The sequence below is a fragment of the Neofelis nebulosa genome, chromosome 17 (assembly GCF_028018385.1).
Source record: "Neofelis nebulosa isolate mNeoNeb1 chromosome 17, mNeoNeb1.pri, whole genome shotgun sequence".
Taxonomy (NCBI): Eukaryota; Metazoa; Chordata; class Mammalia; order Carnivora; family Felidae; genus Neofelis; species Neofelis nebulosa.
In genome coordinates, this window is record NC_080798.1 from 21,204,051 (window position 1) to 21,224,807 (window position 20,757).

The 20,757-nt window shown below is 42.6% G+C and overlaps 1 long non-coding RNA gene and 1 other non-coding gene across 3 annotated transcripts in view; one reads left to right on the forward strand and one right to left on the reverse strand.

Annotated features, from left to right (window-relative positions):
- Window positions 1-20,757, forward strand: part of LOC131499351 (uncharacterized) — an 85,439-nt gene that overhangs the window by 33,284 nt on the left and 31,398 nt on the right. The gene's annotated exons all lie outside the window — the stretch shown is intronic.
- LOC131500525 (U1 spliceosomal RNA) lies at window positions 16,210-16,372 on the reverse strand. The gene has a single exon (XR_009256339.1). It is a non-coding gene; the product is annotated as a U1 spliceosomal RNA (small nuclear RNA).

The following is a 20,757-nucleotide window of genomic DNA, read 5'->3' on the forward strand; positions in this document are numbered from 1 at the left end:
CACCAACTTCTATGCCACTGGCAGAGCGCTGTCCTGGGAGCATTAACTCTCTGGCACCTGCTTGCAGCAAAAAACCCTTGGCCCCCGTACTAGCACTGTGACCACGAAGAAATACGGCAGGCCACGGGAGAGCTACGTTCCAAAGACGGCCATGTTGGGTCTATAAAACTTGATGCTCAAAAAACCTTTATCCTTCAAAATGATAGACTTCTACCTTTGGTGGTGGTGGCTTCTGCAGTTCAGGAATGCGAGGAATGTATTACTGGGTGTATCTTTGTGATACGAAAGATTCCATGTGTGACTTTGCCATAGCTTAGTTTTGCCTTGGTTTGGCCCGTTGCTCAGTACGCTTTGGATGCAGGTGAGTGGGAGGGAAAGACAGATAGAATCTGTTGATGATTCATCCACACGCTTGGCACGTGTCAGGACCCAGAGAAGAGTTAAACCCAATGTTGTTTGTATCTAGAGGCCCCGGGGTGCATGTCTTGAAGGATATAGTCCTTGGTTGAAGGCAGTACTTAGTTTCTTCTCTGTAGGTAAACTGTTTTCCTGCTAATTTCCAAATACCTGCAACTAAGTGAGCTCGGGCTTCACCATCTCTTAAACTGACTCTTGTTTCTCAGTCCCGCGTTTCTTCCCTTCCCCAAGCCAGAACCCTGGGGCCAGCTCTGACCCTTTCCTGCCATTCTAGAGAAGCAGTCATAGCATCCCGTTCTTTCTTCCTTTGAAGGCTCTCTCCATCCTTAGAGCCTTGACTGTTGTTACTATTTGAGAGGAAGATAAGGCCGCTAGCCCACGTTGTGCATTAAAAAGGTTCCTTTGCCTGTAGCTCAGATGTTTTGGGGTCTACCACGGGGAAGGTAGGCTGTTTGCCTGCCCGCATCTCTGGGGTAATGGCTATCCGGTGCCTACCTGTGAACCACTTGAAATAGCTCATGCATAATAGTGGGTAAAATGCACCCAGAGTAATCATTTCACATGTTTAACAACCGATGTGCCAACAGGACCGCCAGGCTCTGCCTCGACAAGCTCCAAAGGGTGCCATCTTTTCATGATCTTGTGGGCTGGGGGAATGAGCCCTTTAAAACTCAAAGTGGTTTGGGTGTTCTAATGGCCCTTGCTTTCCTTTTGTAAAAACCCGTGTGTCTGTGGGGCTCGTGTGCCAGTACTCACAGGGTGACAGCAGTGATCAGAAACATAATTTTCAATATTTATGATTGAAAATGTAATTTAGAAATGAAGGAAAGGGCACTTGTTCCTCCTTAGCCTGAAGTGAAATCATTGTTTTGAGACGTGTTCGCTATACAGTTAATCTGGCCAGTGTAATTTACCACACCGTGGCTGAATTGTAAGTCTCGTGCTCTATTCATCAAATAAGAATTATTTGTGCAAAATGCATATGAATTAGTAGGCGTTGTGTGGAGCCGTGGTGACTTAATTTTAGAAATCTGGAAACGGCTCCACGGGAGGGAGTTTAGTGAGCTGAATCTATGGCAGGTTCCATCAAAGGGTCAACAGGTTAGTTGACCAGAAGTGGGGCTCACATCAGAGACCCCAGGTCTTTGGGACCTTCTCTCACCTGCCTGTGAGGCACAGCTGCCCCTAGCCTCTTTGGACTTGATCACGGGATGTCAAGAAACTTAAAGGAGAAAACCTGTGTCATGCTGAGGCATGCAGTTTTGGATTGCACTCTGTGTGTGTTTAGCTTTTTATTCTGAAATAATTTAAGATGCACAAAAAGCCTAAAAACAGCAGTGTCAGTCCCTGTGAATTCTTACGCCAGCTTCCCCCAACGACGAGATCTTATGTGACCACGGTGCATTGTCAAAACCAGGAATTGACAAGGGCACAACGCTGTTAACTATGCTGCAGACCTTGCTTGGATTACCTGTGTAGGTTCTTAAATTGCACTGGTCGCCAGCATTTCCCAGTCGGGGGAGGTCACACGGAAGGCAGACTTGTGCACACTGAGCGTGTGTTCTGCAAGGAGACAGCCAGCAAGAGCCGCGTACCGGTGGCCCTTCCTGGAGAAGGTACTCTGTGATTTCCTGTGGACTCACCACTCTGTGCTGCATACGCCCTACTTCCTTTCCTATGGTCATTTACTCTGCCGTGCAGGCACATGAGCTGGTGACCCCTGTAATAATTGTGGCAAGCCCCCCAGCGGGATGCTGAGATGCCTTACTACTGGAGGAAGGCTTTCTGCTTTAAGGTGCCTGCTCCCCAGGCTTGCTGTATTTGAAGAGGAGCAGGCTTTCTGCCCACAATACACGGATGTGGTGGACTGCGGGGCCACCTGCTCCCAACGGTGAGGGTGTTCGAGAGATGTGACGTGCTGGTGGCCAGAGTGCAGATGCATGGGATTTTCGTTAAAAGCTCCCGGTATTGCTGCAGGAACGTGCACGTTTTGGGCGTTCGCGGGATCCCTCCCGGGGCATGTTAGCCCTCTGACAGAGCTGCATGGTGTTTGAGGTTCATGGCCACCGTTTTGCAAAGCAGTGGGATAGGTTTGGGGGCAGGCACACCCTCTCCCATTTCTCCTGCGGTGGGCTGCAGTCCGTAAGCAAACCAGGCGCTGGATTTTGGTGCCAAGGACACTTTCCTGCCTTTCCGAGGGCAGGGAAGGTGGAGGATTTGATGGAGGTGCCCCGGAAATGCTGTGCCTGGAGAGGTGTCAACAGAACAGGGACCATTGTCTCCTCCCCAAACTCAGTTCAGCCAACACCTGTGGATGCCTGTGATGTACCAGGCTCAGTGGCAGGTGCTGGTGAGGTCACAGATGGATAAGGCACGGCCAGTGTCTCAGAAGGGCTCTGGGAAAGATCCACCTCCGTCACTAATTAGACTGACAACAGGGTACGGTGGGCGGCTTTTGACCAGGACCCGACGAATACCGCACGACGTCAGCGTCTGGGGCTCTGCGTCCAGCCGGCACTTGGAAAGCACGTGCCATCTGCACCACAAAGCAGGGTAACGAAAGCGGCAGGTATTTTCTAGCAGGCTGTGGGGGAAAGAGGCTGGGAGGACGGTGGTGGTGGAAGTGGAGAAGGAGATGAAATGAACATCTGTAAAGCATGACACATAGAATTTCCTGAAGGGTGCCCCCTTCTCCACAGAGCTGCTCTTTCTCCCTGGCCTCACGGTGTTAGAGGATTAGTTCTGGATTCTCTTAGTAATTAATAGCATTTAAGTTCCAGGGCAGTCAGTTTTGATTAAGCAAACATTAAATTAATCCAGTCTGCAAACACTTACTCTCCAAGCACTACTTGGGGAAAGAGGCGGCTGGATGGACAGAAGGATGCATCCTCATTGGATTGCTGGCCACCTCCGAGTAGTTACAGCCAGATCAATACGGCTCCTAGAGCTATAATAAAATGGCTTCGACATGCTCATCTGTGGCTGAGAACACAGTATACACATTGATTTCCTGGCCTGATATAACCCATTTACCTATTCAGCTACTCCGTTCAGGAAGGTGGAGGGGTCCCAAGGCCCAAGGGAGCAATGATGCCTGTAAGTAGGTTAGCAGATGCTTGGGAAATGTCTTAATCGGCTGCACGGCTCTTCTCGAGGAAGACGTGTTTCCTTGAAAAGAAAAGGCCTCCTTAGGATCGTATTGGCTTCATCTGGGGAAACGTTGAGAGTTGAGGTGTCACCTTTCCCGCTTGTCAGGATTTGCCCTTCTCATCATTTAAAACTTGGGTTGTCGAACGATTGCCTTAGCTTTGTGGAGCGTCGGGGGGCTTAGGCTCAAGCTCATTCCAGGCACGTCTTCGAGTCTGACTTAGGTGAATTTGGGGGATCTCCTAGAAAATGCACCCGGATTGCTCGGACGGGAAGCGTGTCTTCCTGTATCTAATTTTGCTTTCCAATATGATGTTTAAAAGACAGAGAGGCTGTTTAATATAAATTAGTGAGACGGCATGGTGCATCACATTTAGTACTTAATGTGCTTTTGTTAAATAAAGAGACTTGTACTTTAAAACCAGTCAATGGGCTCCTATAAATAGTCCCGTTATCCATAATACTCAATAAAACAAAGCTATTATCGTCACAGGCATTTTTAGACCTTCGGGGATATGCCTGCTTTTAAGTGGATGCCTTTGGGCTGGTACGATTTTATGCTTTGAAAGTGTTCAGGTGGGTTTCAGAATGGCCCGAAGTCATCCTGAGCCTCCTGTGTCCCCCGGCTGTGGTCAAGTTGGGTTTGGTCGCTTTGGGTGAGACACTATTTCCTGGAGAAGAGAACAAGATGGCTTGTGGGCCATAGTGGTTTTCTTTTGTCTGTCACAGCATCTGGCAAGTGCCGTAGGGTTCCCACTTAGCAAAACTAGCTGATGTTTAAGGCCCGAGGGTGGAGAAAGGGGCTCGATCGTTGCGCCAGAGACCCACCCGGTCCCTGGGCTCCCCATCTGGGATTTTGTGCAGGTCTCCTGAGCGGCGGGGGTGAGCCTGAGGATTCCACGGAGGAAGTGGAGCTTAGTTTGAGAGCCATGTAGGAAAATCCACAGCTTAAAAAAAATCATCACTGGCTACAAATACCTTCAAAACCGCGCTCCCCCTGAGAGATCAAAACAAATGTCAAGTCTGTACCATTTCCATTCCTCACCTGACATCCTGAGCAATCTTTGAAGATCTTTTCCTTGCACTCAGGCTTCCTTTTCGAGTGTGTTTCTTCATCTGAGCAGAGCCCTGCACTTTGCCACTTCAGAGTCTGAAGGTGGCTCCAGGGTCATCCCGGACACGTTCCTGCTTCTGCTTTGGCCACACACTAAGGCTCTTGACAGAAGTCCAGCCCTAGAAGCTTCTTGCATGGGCTGGACATCTGCAGTCTTGTTTAGCGCGCCATTCCCAAATTGTGTTCAGGGAATGGCGGTCGGTGGTGAGATACTCACCACGGCCACCTGTTACAGCTGGGGAGAAGGAGAGACCGGGTCAACTTTCTTTACCTCCCTTAACCGACCAGGTAAGGTTTTGTTCCCTCTGTGAAGCACCTCTTACCTCCTCATTGTTCCCTGGAATAGAGTTTGGGAAATGGTGGTTTAAGATGATGTCAAATTTATTCTTTGCCCTAATGATGAGGATTGATCATGTGCTGATTTGCATGGACTAACTCCTTGACTCCTCACAAAAATCCTAGGAGGCAAGGGGCCGAGGGGCTGTTATTGGGTCCCCCGTCACACTGCGGGAAGTGGGACTCTCAGAGGTTGGTAACGTGCCCAAGGTCATATGGCAAAGGCATGGTAGAGCCAGGCTTTGGCCCGTGCACTGCCCCCCCACCCCCCCCTGCAACAGGAGGTCTTCTGTATAGCCCAAGCACGTGGCCACCCCACTCTTCTGCCTCCAAATGGGCCTTCCCAACTCATTTCTACATCACCCGACAACCTAGGTTCTGCTTAACAGGCTCCGGACACGAGGCTGAATGGCTGACTTGGGAATGCTATTGACACAGGTCCCGAATACCACGTTCCTCCTCTGCTTCTAGAAGCCTCCCAAGATATACTGAGTGTCTTTTATCGCTGTCTGCATTTGTTCATATTCCCAGAAACAGCTAGGCCAAGTGAGGACAACATGTATGCTGCCGTAGAGACCTCACGTCTCCACAGTACCTGCAAGCCTGCCATTGTCCCCTGGCTGTTCAGCTTTGTCCTCAGGGACAGAGGCAGTGAGTGAAACGAAGGCTGTGTGGTGGATCAACCTTACACCAGCTCCTTCCATCCCTTAAATGATTATAGTCCCTGTTAGATGTTAACTCCGGCTTTTGATGTGGCATCCTTTTTATTAGGCTATATAGAATGCAGCTTTTAATATCAGCGTGTGTCTTACATATATGTTCTGAGACCACATAACGTTAGAAGGTGCTGGAAAGAAAAAAAGACGCCGGGATCTTAAATGCGTCCAAGTGCCTTTATGAGATGCAGTCAACCATGTATTAATTCCCTCTATCCATCATTAGTTGAGTGGTGACAATATATGCAAAAGAAAACGGAACCTGGGTAGTAAGGTAGCGAAGAGGTTTTATAAATTAGATTATTTGAGTATATGATTCCTCGGATAGAAGGATATTGTCCAAAGGGCTCTTTAATTATTATTCACTTCCTTTGGTGCATGGGAGAATGTTGTCAGGGCCACAGGAGCACTTCACTGCAGCTGGATTAAAGGAATGACTGGTCCTAAGGCTGCGTCCACACTGGCACAGTAGGCTGCGGGGAAGGCATTTCTACCACTCAGTGCTAGGTGGGTGCTTTCGAAGGGAAGAGGTGTTTGCTGATGTGGTCAGTGCCCATTAATGGCTGGACGATTGTCCTGAGCATTCTACCTCTGCAGGTGCCCGGGCTGCCCTGAGTCCCAGTCTGCCTCTTCGTTAAGGGCATGTGCTCTGGCCAAGTGAGCTAACACAACCACCTCTGCCTAACATTTAGCCTGAAGAAGCCCAGCCATCCCAGACAACTTTCCACTTTTAAAAACATGTGAGTTCTAAGAATAAAACCCAAAGAAAACAGTAACAAACAAGAACACCCTGATTTCTAGTCCTTAGATTCCTCCGGCAGGTGACTGATTTAACTGCTCGTGTTTGCTTAACTGCAAATACATCGGTGACAGAGTGCTGGAGTGCCGTGCTGGGGTGTCTGGGCTCCCTTACTTGGAATATTTTAAGAACGTGCCCACTTTTTCTGATGAGTTTCTGGAATGATGTAGGTTGTGAAGAAAAGCTGAACTGAGAAGTTTTCTCGAAGGGGTGGTGGGAGATAAGACCGTTGCAGTGTCACGACTGGGCAACGTGCCTGAGACCCCTCAGAGCAGGGCAGGAAGGGGAAAAGCAAATTTGATAGCTTTAAAACTCGGAATGGACCTCATGGGGAAAAATCTGGTACCCTTTTTGGACTCCCTTGAACTTAATGCATGTTTGCTATTTAGAGTTTTAATTATGCATTGTGGGGGAGGGAAGCTGGGGAGCCCTGTTCTCTTTCCCATAACCTTTCTGGGGCTCAGACATTCCTAGCGTCCATCTGACACTGGGAGAAGCTGCCAGAGACGTTCCTGCCGCACTCCCCCCTCCTCCCTCCTCCCCACCGGGCCCTCTCCTACTCTCTGCTTCTGTTTGCAAGGGGTCTCAGGGCACAGCTGCCCAGCTCTTACTGCTCACTGGGAAAGAAAGAGAGAGTGAAGTTTCTGAGTAAGGTATAGACATGTTGGGCCAGTCTGTTGTACGCCTGAAGCTAATATAACATTGTAGGTTAATTATACTTCAATAAAAAATAAAAAAAAAAATCTGATCAGTGGCCGTGAAGGAGGAACAACAAAATACCAGGAGATGCTACTTATTGTAACTGAGCACCTCCACTCCATCTTTGTTCCGGGTTTTTGGTTGCCATGTTTACTGACCCCACCCACAGGGGTCATTCATGGAAATCCTCACCCTGCTCCCCACTGGGGTTCTGGGCGGGGCCTGGGGACTCCATCGGAGGTCTCCGTGTATGCTACTCCTGAGCACTGTGATTTGGACAAGGAATTATCTCTTTGATGAACCATCTAGGTTAGCCAGACAGGTGAAGTAGTAATCTATCTTATTAAAAAGGATCCTCCCTGCCGACACATGGGGTAAATGGGTGTCGGATGAAGAGGGGCGGGAAGCAACACCCACTTTTGCCACCTGCCCTGCCCCCACGGCTTCTCCGCTGATGTTCTGTGATCCTCGGTCTCTCCTTAAAAATCAACATTCTTGATTATGCACACTCACTATGAAAAATTTAGAACACACACCTAAAGAAAATTATAAAATTGAAATCATTTGTAATCTCAGTATTCAGAGATGGGAACTCAACCTTTTGAAGTACATCATTCCATTGTTTCCTACGCACATAGGAAATGTTTCCCATGCACGTGTTTCCTAGACATAGAGATATAGCCACGTCTAGATTTCTGTTTAGAAATGAATCACAGTTTGTATTCAGTTCTATTATGTGGACTTTTCATTTAATACATCAATGGCTTCCCTTGCTATGTTCAAATTCTTTTGTAATATATATTATATATTCACTCACTATGTCACGATTAGGGTTTTGGTCACAATCAAAATCATGATGATTATAACATTATTTTTAATGGTTAATAGTTGCCTATTATGCGGAAATGCCTTCTGGTTGGACATTATTATTGTATAATAAACTTTCTTTGATTTCGAAGAGGTAGACTATTTAAAATGTTCATTGGACCCTTGTGTTTCTAGTTTTGTGAATTCCTGTCTTTTATCTGGCAATTATTTTCCCATGTGATTTGTAAAAAATGTTATGTTTTACAAGCATAAATTTTTTGTTTTTTAATTTTAGAGAGAGAGAGAGAGAGAGAGAGAGCACGGGAACAGGGGACAGGGGCAGAGGGAGAGAAAGCCTGATGCCCAGCATGGAGCCTGATGTGGAGCTCGATCCCACGACCCTGGGATCATGACCTGAGATGAAATCAAGAGTCAGACACTCAACCAACTGAGCCACTCAGGAGTCCTACAAGTTAAAAAAAAAAAAAATTTATGTTGCAATATGTTTTTATTTAATGTTATTAAAACTTTGTTATTGCCAGATAGAGCACACATATAGAAAAGTACACTGAGTAGAAACACGCAGCTCAGTAATAATCCCACGTGAAAACCCATGTAGCTGCCATCCAAGCCGGTGATCTGAAACCTTCCCATGCTTCTTCCTGCTCATTGCCCTCTCTTCTCCAGCAAAAGCAAAGCAAAGCAAAACAAAACGCTATATTAACTTTTATGGCATGAAGTTCCTTGTTTTGTTTTACAGTTTGCCACTCAAGCATGTATCCCTAAGCACCTTCAGTTTTGTTAGGTTTTTGAACTTTATAGAATGAGACCATGCACTGTGTTCTTTTCAGTGTTGTTGGGTTTGTAGATGTAGATCCTTCCTTTTCATTGCTCTGCGGGTTTCCTTTTTTTTTTTTTGTTTTTGTTTTTTTTTTGTTTTTACTATGCCACAATATATATTTCCATTATTCTGTGGATTGGACATTTAGATAACTTCCAGTTTTTGGTGCAATGGCTGATGTGCCCATCAGTATTCTTGTATGTGTCTCTTGGTGCACATATGTGTGCATTTCTTTTGGGTATGTAACTAAAATGGTGCAAAAGCATGGGTGAATTCAGCTTGGGTATATATTGTACCACCATTTTTCCAAAATGGTTGAGCAATTTATACCCCACTCAGAGTGTATGAGTGTTCCTGTTGTTCCATATCCCCAACAAAACATAGTATTGTTAGTTTTTTTTTTTAATTTTTAAATTCTAGTCATTGAGGTGTGTATCTAGTGGTATCTCCTTGTGGTTTTAACTAGCATTGCCTAGATGACTGATGAGGTAGGACACCTTTTCACATGTTTATTGGCCATTTGGATATCCTCTGTTGTAAGAGCCTGGTCACGTCTATTCTGGCTTTCCTTTTTCTTATAGCTCTGTGCTTTTGGTTAACAGTTCTCTGTTAGTGTTATGTATGACAGATACCTTCTCCTGATCTATTGTTTTTTTCCCCTTTTGGTGCATTTTGATTAACAGAATTTCTTGTTTAAATGTAGTAAAATCTACCGTGAGGTCCTAAAGACACTCTCCTATATTGTTTTTCATCAAGCTTTATCAGCTTGCCTTCTATCTAGATCTACACTCCTCTGGGAATTGCTTTTGGTGGATCGTATGAGGTAGGCATTAATTGTTTTCCTTAATAAATATCGAGTGGTTATATTGCCATCTCCCTATGACTCTGAAGTACCATTTTCCCACAAAACAAAGATTTCTAAAAGCATGGATCCATGCATGTTCTTTATTTTGTTCTCTTGATTAATTGATCTGTCCTTGAACCAAGGCCATGCTGTTTCAGTTAGTGTAGCTTTATAATAATACCTTGATATCCAGTAGAGCAAGTTTTTCTTCCCTTTATTCTTTAAGACTGTCTTCTCTATTTGCATTTTCAAATACATTTTGGGATTGGAATGGTGGGAAGAATCCTAAAATGGCCCCAAGATCTTGCTTGTGATATTCACACCCTGTACAATCTCCTCTCCTTGACTGTGGTCAGTAAAATATGGCAAAGGTGATGGGGTGTCACCCCCATGATTAGGAAATACCTACACACATAACACAGTCTTTTTAAAATTTTTTTAAAATTTATTTTTGACAGAGAGTGCACACATATGAGTGGGGGAGAGGCAGAGAGAGCAGAGAGAGAGAATCGCAAGCACGTTCCACACTGTCAGCACAGAGCCTGACGTGGGCCTTGATCTCATGAACTGTGAGATCATGATTTGAGCCGAAATCAAGAGTTGGATGCTTAATAAACTGAGCCACCCAGGAACCTCTGGTCTTGCTAGCAGAAAGTAGAAAGGCTCTTCTCTTGGCCTTGAAGAAACAACCTGCTATTATATGAACTGACTATAGAGAAAAACATGTGGCAGGAAATTAGGCAGCCTCTAATGAGCTTGGAAGAGAACCCTGATCTCCAGATGAGGACACATCCTGGCCAGCACTTAGACTGGATCCTTGTGAGACCCTGAACAAAGGCCCAGCTAAGTTGTGTCTGGACTTCTGATTCACACAGAATGTGAGATAATGAGCATGGGCTTTTTAAAGGCTCTGATTGTGTGGTAACTTGTTTCATGGCAATAGAAAATGAATACAACCAGCTTGTCCAACTTCTAAAACAACAGAAACACTAACATGGTTGAATTTTTTATTGGGATTGCACTAGATACACATTTTGGGGGAAGATTGACATTTCTGAAAAACGGAATTTCTAATCTATGAATTTGAAATATCTCCAGCTTTTGTAAATTTTTATCAACAATGTATCTTAGCTTTTTATATGGAGCTTGTCACCTTTTTGTTAGACTTATTACATTTGATATTTACTTTTATTGAGGTTTGTTGTAAAGGATGTTTATTAATTTTGTTTTATCTTTGTGACTTAGAAATAAAAAAGAAACATTTTTTATCTCGAATGTAGCGATGTTGCTAAATTCATGTGTTCGTTTTTACCAATTTGCAGGTTCTTTTGGATTTTCTGTATCCACAACTATTTACTTACTTTCCAACTCATGTATTTTTTTTCTTTCTTGACTTACTGTCAGTTTTGGAAACAAACTTTTGAAAGCTGGTTCTTCCATCCCATCTTGCTGAGTCGTGGGCCACAATCTTTGACTGCTCTCTGGGCCTCCATTTCCCACTGGTCGTGGCTTAGTAATTCTTCACTATTTTGTTAGCTTTGTGTTTCCTTAGTTTTCATTTTTTAATACACCACCTAGTTTTTCTTGTTGCTGGAGAGACTGTAGAACAAATAATCTATTCTACCATTGTCAAAAGTGGAAGTGTCACAATAATTTAAAAAAATGTTTAACATCCTATTGAGGTATAGTTTATATACTGTAGTATCTGGAGATTGTAAGTGTACAATTCCAATGGGTTTCAGTAAATGTGCAGAGTTGTACAAAAATAATCACAAGCCAGGGGGCACCTGCATGGCTCAGTCGGTTGAGTGTCCAACTTCAACTCAGGTCATGATCTCACAGTTTGTGGGTTTGAGCCCCGCGTCAAGCTCTGTGCTGACAGCTCAGAGCCTGGAGGCTGCTTTGGATTCTGTATCTCCCTCTCCCTCTGCCTCTCCCCTGCCCACATTGTCTCTCTCTCTCTCTCTTTCTCTCAAAGATAAAAATAAAACATTAAAAAAAATAATCACAACCAGTTTTAGAACAGTTCTATCACACATGACTATTTGCAATCAAATCCTCATCCCCAGCTTTCAGTCCCAGATGACCACTGACACACTATCTAGCACTAGATTTGCATTTTCTATAAGGTCCATTTAAATGGAATCATACAACACGTAGTCTTTTGTGCCTACCATCATCTCACCATAATGATATTGAGGACCCTTCATGTTGTTCCACATGATGATTTGTAGTTTTCAGGGTCCAAGTTTTGTAGTAATAGTTTTATGGTTCCAGTGTGCAAACCTTGCACTTCTTTGTTTATTTCTAAGTACTTGTTGTGATACTATTATGAATGAAGGTTTTTAAAAATTTTATTTTGGATTTTTCATTGCTAGTATATAGAAATACAGTTGATTTTGTATATTGATCTTGGATCCTGTGACTTTGGTGAGCTATTTTATTAGTTCTAGTAGCTTTTAATGTTTTCCTGAAAGAGATTTACTCCTTCCTTCCCAATCTATATGCATTTAATTTTCTTTTCTTGCTTTATTGCATTGGCTAGTCTGCTGCAATTGTGAGTAGAAGTAGCAGTAGACATCTTTGCCTTATTCCAGCTCTTAGGGAGAAATCATGAAGTTTTTCATCACTCATTATGACATCAGCTATAGGTTTTCATAGATGCCTTCATTGGGATTAAGGAAGTTTCCTTCTATTCCTGGTTTATTGACAGTGATTATCATACATGAATGTGGATTTTGTCAAATTGAGGAAATTGGGTTTTTGTTCCTTTATTTTATTAATATTAATTGATTTTCAGATGTTAAACCAATCTTGTCTTCCTGGGATAAATACCACTTGAAACGTTGTATAATAATCCTTTAAAAAATGTATATCAGTTAATCAAGGGTTAATTAATATTAATTTCCACCAAGAGTTTTTTATACTTTTATTAGTAATATTGATCTTTAGTTTGTTTTTTCTTGTGATTTTTTTTTTCTGACCTTGATATCAATGTAATACTGGCTTCAAAGAATGAGTTTGAAATGTTTCCTCTTCCTATATTTTCTGCAAGATTTGGTATAGGTTGGTATTGTTTCTTTAATATTGGTAGAATTCATTAATGTAGCCATCTGGGTCCAACCTTTTACTTGTGAGATATTTAAATTATTAATTCAAGTTTTTACTTGTTATAGTTCTTTTTAGATTTTCTCTTCTTCAGTCAGTTTTGGTAATTTGTGTCTGTCTTAGGAATTTGTTCATTTTATCTAAGTCGCTTAACTTTGTTGGCATAAAGTTGTTCATAGTCTGTCTTTGTAATCCTTTTAACTTTTATAGGTTTGGTAGTTATGAAACCTTTTTAATTTTTTGGTAATGTGTGTATTGTCTCTCTTCTAATTGGCCTGTCTTGATAATGGTTTATCAAGTTTGTTAATCTTTTTAAAGAGTCAGATTTTTATTCCACTGATTTTTTAATATTTTTCTCTTTTTCCTTTTCCTTGATTTATGCTCTAACATTTATTATTTTCTTTCTTCTTCTTGATTTGGGTTTAATTTGCTCTTCTTTCTTAGTTTCTTAAGGTGGAAACTTGGAGTCTGTATTTGAGGTCTTTCTTCTCTTTATTATGAACTTTTAATACTATGAGTTTACCACTGTTTATTACTTGCATTCTACACATTTTCATAGCTTTACTGAAACATAATTGATGTGTAATAAGCTGCACATATTTAAAACATGCAATTTGATATTTTGACATGTGTATAAATATCGAAGAATCACATTCAAGGTAATAAGCGTTTCTGTAACTTTCAAAAATTTAGTGGTTCTTTGTAATCCTTCCACCCACTCTTCCTTGTTGCTTCTGATTTTTCTGTTATCCTATTCTATCCTATTCTATTCTATTCTATTCTATTCTATTCTAATTTAGAGTGAATTATTGAAATATCCAACTATAATTACTGAATTCTCTATTTCTTCTTTCAATTCTGTCAGGTTTTTCTTCTTGTGTTTGGAGGCTCCATTATTAGATTCATACACATTTACAACTTTTATACCTTCCTGATGTAGTAAACCTTTTTATCATTATGAAATGTCTCTTTTTCTCTAGGAACATATCTTGTCTTCAAAGAGATTTTTCTTGAATTAACATAGTCACTTTAATTGTATTGTTTACATGCGATATCTTTCTCTATTCTTTTGCTTTGACATATTTGTATTTTTGAGTTTAAGGTATGTCTCTTATATATAGAATATAATAGAATCTTGCTTTAAAAATCCAATCAGAAAATCACTGCCTTTTGTTTAGAATTTAGCTCTTTCATATTAATATTATTATTGATAAGGTTGGATTTACATCTTCCATTTTGTTATTACTTTTCAATGTCTCATATATATTTTTGTCCCTACTCTATTGCATTATTTTGTGTTAAATTAGCATCTTAGTGAATCATTTTTATTCTTCTGTTTAAAAAAAAAATTTTAAATGTTTATTTATTTTAGAGACAGAGAGAAAGAGCACAAGTGGAGGAGGGAAGAGAGAGCCAGAGACATAATCTGAAGCAGGCTCTGAGCTGTCAGCATAGAGCCTGATGTGGGGCTCGAACCCACAAACCGTGGGATCATGACCTGAGCCGAAGTCAGACACTTAACTGACTGAGCCACCCAGGTGCCCCTCCTCTGTTTTTTTTTTACACTATGTACTTTTTTCAATAGTGGTTGCTCTATGGCTTTAAAATACACGTATTGAGGTATCACAATTTATTTTAGGCTATATTCATTATTCTGGACTCCGCATTTCTTCCTATAGATTTGAATTACCATCTAAAATCATTTCCTTTCATCCTGAAGAACATCTTAGTATTTTGGCAGGTCATCTACCAACAAACTTTCTTAGTGTTTATCTAAGAATACATTTAGTTTGCTTTCATTTTTGAAGCATTATTTTGCTGGATATAGAATTCTTGATTGACAGCTTTAATTTTCCCCTTAGCACTTTGAATATGTGCCTTATGTCTTCACTGCCCTCCGGCTTCCATTGTTTTGGAGACAAAGTTGGCTGTTACTCATTTTGTTATTCCTCTCTACATGCAGAGTCATTTTACTTTGATACTTTCAAAAGTTTTTGTCTTTCAACAGGCTTAATACAGTATACTTATCCTATATTTGTTATAAGCTTCTTGCATCTGTAGATTGATCTTTTTCATCAAGTTTGGAAGCTTTTTGACTTTTTGGGAACTTTTTGGAACTTATTTCTTTGAATATTCTTTTGTCTGTATCTCTCTCTCTTCTCAAGTTTTGAATTCCCATTCTGTGTCTGTTGGCATGCTTGATGTCCTACAAGTCTTTCTGTCTATATTAAAAAATTTCTTTGTTCTTCATGTTGGATAAGTTCTATTTTGCTATTTTCAAGTTTACTGATTTTTTATTCTGCCATCTCAGATGTGATATTGAGCCCATTTGGTGAATATTCATTTGATTATTGTACTTTTCACTATAGAATTTTCTTTCATTTTTAGTCTATTATTTTAAAAAATTTTATATTCTCTCTTTTGGTTCTTGGTTTGAGTCATCGTATTTTCCTTTAATTCATCAAAACAAATTTTTATTGAGATGATACTCACATATGTAAAGTTAACTATGATACATATGTAAAATTAACTATTTTAAAATATACAATTCATTGGCATTTAGTACACTTACAGTGTTATTACAAAACATTTCATCACTCCAAAAAGAAATTTTGTACCCATTATGTGGTTGCTTCCAACCTAGTCCCTGGTAACCACCAATCTGTATTATGTTTCTATTAATTTACCTATTCTGGGAATTTCATATAAATGCAATCATATACAATATTTTGTATCTGGTTTCTTTGAGCATAATTTTTTTGAGGTTAATCCATATTATATTTCATTTCTCTTTGTGGTTGAGAGATATTTCATTGTGTGTATATATATATATATATATATGTGTATATATATATATATATATATATACACACACACATATATATCTCACAGTTTGTTAGCCATTCATTCATTGATGGACATGTGGGTTGTTTCCACCTTTTTATTATTGTAACTATTATAACTATGACCGTGCATGTCCATGTGTTTGTTTGTGTATGTGTTTTCAATTCTTTGGAGTATACTCCTAAGAGTGGAAAATTCTGGGTCATATGGTAATTCTAGATGTAGCCTTTTGGGGAATCACCAACTATTTTCCGCAGTGGCTGTACCATATTACATTACCATCAACAATGTATGAAGATTCTAATTTCTCTACATCCTTGCCAATTCATCTTAATTTTTATGTGAAATGTGAAGTGTTACCTCATTTGCTGTTGAGCTGTAAGAGTTCTTTATATATTCTGAATGCTAGAATATTATTAGATATATGATTTGCAAATATTTTCTCCCATTTTGTAGGTTGTCTTTTTACTTTCTTCATACTCCCCTTTAATGTACAAAAATATTTAATTTTTATGAAGTCCAATTTACCTATTTTTTTCTGAGAGAGCACAAATGCAACCCCCAGGACCCCAAATTATGCAGTCAAGTTTCCCACATTTGGGACAATTATAAGGGTCAGCATATCTGAAGTGCACTGGGTAAGCCTTGCCCTGGGAAAACCACCTTCCTGATCATGGAATCTCCCCTGCCAGGTGGGTGTATCTATTTATTTATTTTTTCTTTTGCTGCTCATACCTTTGGTGTCTTATCTGAAAATTCAAGGTCATGAAATTCAAGATCATGAAGATTTCCCCCGTGTTTTCTTCTAAGATTTTTATGGTTTTGCTCTTATTTTTAGATTGCTGGTCCATTTTTGAGTTAATATTTGCATATGGTGTGAAACAGGTTTTTCCTTTAATTCTTGAAACATAGTGTTCTTTAATTCTTTGAACATATTTATTATAATAGCTGCTTTGAAGTCTTTGCTAAATCCAAATTCAACATCTGGGCCAACTCATCATTAGTTATAATGATTCTTATTTACTCTGAGTATAGTTCATGCTTTCCTATTTTTTGACATGTCTTGTGATCTTTTGATTGAGAACTGGACATTGTAAAAATGTATTGTAGCAACTCTGGATTGGGGTTTTTATCCTGAAGGTTTTTTTCTTTAATAACTTGTCTGAACTTAATTGGTAGAATCTGTCTTCTAAGCATGTGTAGCCAGATGTACCTGCTTAGTTTTTAAATTTTTTTAATGTTTATTCATTTTTTGAGAGAGAGAGAGAGAGAGAGAGAGAAGACAGGCAGAGAGAGAGGGAGACACAGAGTCTGAAGCAGGGTCCAAGCTCTGAGCTGTCAGCACAGAGCCGTATGTGGGGCTCGAACTCATGAACCACAAGATCGTGACCTGAACTGAAGTCAGATGCTTAACTGACTGAGTCACCCAGGTGCCCCGTTTTTTAAATTCTTATTTTTGTTTTTTAGCTTGGCTTCCCAAGAGTAGACACTGTATCTGTGTCGATTTGTAGTCAGCCAATGATTAGGAAGATGAGCTCACATGTCTTGGGCTCTTCTCTACACCACACTCTGCGGACTGATTTGTACTTAGGTCAGGGAGTGTATTTCATGTCTAGGCAGTTTTCAACTTTGTCTTAAGGTTTAGTTTTCATTTCTTCTGCGTTCTCTTGAGTCTTACCTGCACATGCCAGTGGTTCTTCAGGCAGCCACGGATGTGTGGGTAGCTTATTTGGCTCTTCCAGTATCTTCCTCATTAAATTTTTGGCTATTTCACCCGTCATCTCAAGTGAGGCCGCAACCTTATATGAACAAATCTGTGTTTATTCCCCCATTAATTTCCTTCTGAGTTTGCACTTAAAAATTGTTTTAATGTTCATTTATTTATTTTGAGAGAGAGAGAGAGAGAGAGAGAGAAGAAGAGCGAGAGAGAGAGAGAGGACAAGTATAAGCAGCAGAGGGGAAGAGAGAGAGAGAGGGAGAGAGAGAATCCCAAACAGGATCCATACTGTCAGTGCAGAGCCGGATGCGCGGCTAGAACTCACAAACCGTGAGATCACGACCTGAGCTGAAATCAAGAGTCAGACACTCGGGCGCCCCCTGAGTTTGCACTACTGACAGTACACCAGGTACAGGTTTGCCTTCCACTCCAAAACAGGTCAGCCCCCTTTGTCAGAAGGGATGATGGATGATGGTTTTCGCAGCCAGCTTTGTCCTGGGAAAATTACAGTGCTGACTGATGTGGGAAGGTGGACGGGGGAAGCCCTAAGGAAGAAAGCCACAAACTTGCACTGACTCAAAGTTCTAGCAGGTTTTCATGGAGACCCACTTCCAATTAGTCATTTATCTTTAGTCAATTCCCAGAATCCCTAACAGTTTGTATTTGATGACTTTGTCCGGTTTTGTATTTGTTTTATGGGGGCAAGAGATTGCTGATATCTCTTCTCCATCGCGGCTCAAGTCCTGCTACCACAATTGTTTTTAAAAAAAAATTTTTTTTAAATGTTTATTTATTATTGAGGGACAGAGAAACACAGAGCGTGACGGGTAGAGAGAGGGGGAGACACAGAATCCGAAACAGGCTCCAGGCTCTGAGCTGTCGGCACAGAGCCCGACGCGGGGCTCGAACTCACGAACAGGAAGATCATAACCTGAGCCGAAGTCAGTCGCCCAACCAACTGAGCCACCCAGGCGCCCCAACACAACTGTTACTTGTAAGTTTGACTTGTTCATTTTCACATGGTCAGATATATCAATGTTTTTTTCTAGTGTCATACTTAGGATTTATTTATCCTGAGATTACGTTGTTAATGAACAGAAATTTTATTCTACAATATCATGGCTTAATTTACCATTCAAATGTTTAGTCCTTCAAATGTATTTCTTTCTTCATAAAGAAATAGGGCTCTAGCTTATTTTTCTCTTTGTTGTTAGTTAGTTAGCTGTCCCATCCAATTTTTAAAATAATCTCTTTTTTTTCTGCTGATTTGAAAAACAACTGTCTGAGTATTTGAGTGATATGTTTGCTTACTTGACTTTCCATTCCATTCCATTCATTCATTTCTGTTTAGAGTCTTCGCTGAAAGTGCCCCAGTTTTAACTATTACACCTTTAGAATAGATTCTGACATAAAGCGTGACGAGATCCTCCTTCCTGCCTCCTACATTTCTGGTCGTACAAGGGATTCGCATTTTTCACACTACAGAATTAACATGCATTCATTCATGCACCCGCCCCAATGTGCATTCATTCATGCGCTCGTCCTAACGTGCGTTCCTTCGTGCACTCGTCCATTCTTTCATCACACGGCTGTGTTTCGAGCTCGCGCTGCACGGGGCACCTGCCATGGTGCCAGGCAGCGCAGCGACCAGGGATGTGGCTGTAAGCCACAGCAACCTGGTTTCTGCCTGGCCGGGACTTGCCTTCTAGCATGGAGGCAGGGAACAAAAGTAAACAGACACATTAAGAACATAACTGAAAATCACAACACTGACTGTGCAGCAAACATCCGAGGTGGGGAGGTGGAGGATGGGAGAGGGAGCCTGTGCTCGCTGTTACGCCTGCAGGTCTGGCAGCAGCCACGCAGGAGCTAAACGTCGGGTTTTGTTTCCGGACACTTGTCTGTTTGTCCCGGCGCCGTTCATTCTAAAATGTTTCACTTTCCCACGTGGGTGGGGACGAATAGTCCGAGCGACGAGAAGGGCAGGTGCACGCACACGCTGCCGTGGAAGAGAACCCGAGGAGCTGCAGGGAAACCTGCGTGGCCGGTAGCTGGCACGTGGGAGGGCTTGCGAAGGGGCAGGAGGTAAGCAGGCGACAGGTCTTGCCGGGCCTTGTAGACCAGAGAGGGAAGTTGGGAGTGCGTTCTTAGTGCAGTGGGAAGCCCTTTAAGGTTGTCTGCGGGGCAGTGATGCGCTGTGTTTTCGGAAGCCCTCTCCTGTGGCGGGGGGAGGGGGGGGGAAGGAAGGGCTGCAGGAGCAGGGTGGGGGAGGGCGGAGCACCGGCGAGCAAGCGTGGTCTCCAAGGGCCAGTGGAGGCCGTGGCGGTCCAAACAGGAGGGGAGGCGGGGTGGCAGCCGGGGGCTGGCTAGCAGGTCCCGGTGCTGAGCCAGACGTGGGGCAGATGGAAAGGCAGGTGAAAAGCCTGGGGACGGTTGTGTCCCCCTTTAGCTACAAACTGGAAAAGGACAGAGGAAAAACTTCTGCTCAGGCGGGCTGCCTTTTTGGCAGGCAGCTTCCACCCTGAGGTTGGGGTATAAGCTGCGTCTCGGGGGCTGACTGACGCGGGGATGTGGCACACTTCATTGACGATCCGCCCGTGTGGACGGTGAGGGAGCGACTCTGAGCCTCTCAGTAGGCCTCAGGCACCAGGACTGGGAAGGGCCAAGAACGTAACCGAAAAGCCGATCGGTGTGCGAGGAAAATGTAAACAATTGACAGAATGTTATGGGCTGCACAGAAATGTCAGGGTATTCAAGTGGGTGTCTGGGAAAACAGAAAGTTGCAATCTGAAACGATGAATAAGCCACTGACAGTTGTCACAGAATGTGTGAGAGCATGTGTGAGCAGCGAGGAGGCCGAGCTGAACTCTGGGCGGCAGGCAGCGGTGTGCATGGCACCTAGCCAGGCCCTCCCGCGGCCCAGGATGGAGCTGAGATGCTTGCCCATGGTGCCCCCGTTGCGAGGCCGCCACCTTTCCGGCCCCGTGTCAAGGTTAGCTTCCTGGCTGGAGTGGGAATGCCATCGGGGCAGTGTGCCAGGTGGCCCCGAGATTCCTGCCCTGTAGGGGGTGTGTGTGTGCCCTGTGACCCCTCCCCGTGAACGTAGGGTGTGTGTGTGACCCCTCCCCGTGAACGTAGGTGTCACTGTGATGTGCTGTATGGAAAAGGTGAAGGGGTTTTGCAGATATAACTCTGGTCCCATGTGACTTGGTTGTGAGTTAATCACAACGGAGCTTATCCTGGGTGGGCCTGACCTAATCAGGTGAACCCTCTAGAAGAGGGTCTAGAAGTCAGGGACTTGAAGCAGCAGAGAGAGGTTCTCCTGTCGGTCTTGAAGAAGCAGGCTGCTGTGTTGTGGAGGAGGGCCA